At 44.2% G+C, this 795-nt stretch overlaps 1 non-coding gene across 1 annotated transcript; it reads right to left on the bottom strand.

Annotated features, from left to right (window-relative positions):
- Window positions 1–330: 330 nt before the first annotated feature.
- LOC112731442 (small nucleolar RNA R71) lies at window positions 331–438 on the bottom strand. Its single transcript, XR_003167219.1, has one exon. It is a non-coding gene; the product is annotated as a small nucleolar RNA R71 (small nucleolar RNA).
- Window positions 439–795: the final 357 nt, after the last annotated feature.

Raw genomic sequence — 795 nt, 5'->3', positions numbered from 1 at the left:
CCAGATTTTACACTGCAGCCGTATGAAGTGCATCACCCGACTGCAGCTGCAGATTTTGAACTAAAAACTGCACTGATCAACTTGATGCCCAAGTTTCATGGCTTACCTGCTCAAGAGCCTATCAAGCACCTTAGAGATTTCCAGACAGCCTGTTCTACTGTTAGGCTTTATGGTGCAGATGAAACCTCTGTTCTGTTAATCGCCTTCCCGTTTTCTCTTGAGAGAAAGGCAAGGGAATGGTACTACTCCCAACCTCAAGCGACTGTTACCAACTGGGACACACTTAGAAGAGAATTTTTGGAAAAATACTTCCCAGATGAAGTCACAGATAGACTGAGAAAAGAGATCTCCTGCATTGTTCAAGGTGAATTAGAGACTCTCTATGAATATTGGGAGCGCTTCAACAATCTTCTGGATGCATGTCCCCATCACATGATTGATAGACTAGTATTGATCAGCTACTTCACCCAAGGCATGAACCCCCAGGATAAGACCACACTTGAAGGTGCCAGTAATGGTTCTCTAAAAAAGTACAAAACCGTAGATGAAGCATGACAACTGATCAGCGACTTAGCTGAGTCCACTAGGAATCACAGACAGAGGCGCAACCCCAAAGCTGTTGCAGAGGTTTCCTCTAGCAAGGAAACTACTGCTCTGACACAGAGTATATGTGAAATGACCAACTTACTTAAATAAATGTAGTTGAACTAACAACAAGCACAACATGCTCAGCCTCTCCCACCCCAGCAAAGCCAACAGTTAGTCCCACAAAGAGTATGCAAGATCTGTGCTGAT

The sequence above is a fragment of the Arachis hypogaea genome, chromosome 12 (genome assembly GCF_003086295.3).
Source record: "Arachis hypogaea cultivar Tifrunner chromosome 12, arahy.Tifrunner.gnm2.J5K5, whole genome shotgun sequence".
NCBI classification, from domain to species: domain Eukaryota; kingdom Viridiplantae; phylum Streptophyta; class Magnoliopsida; order Fabales; family Fabaceae; genus Arachis; species Arachis hypogaea.
Note: the sequence above shows the minus strand (reverse complement) of the source record. Positions and strands in the feature narration are given on the sequence as shown.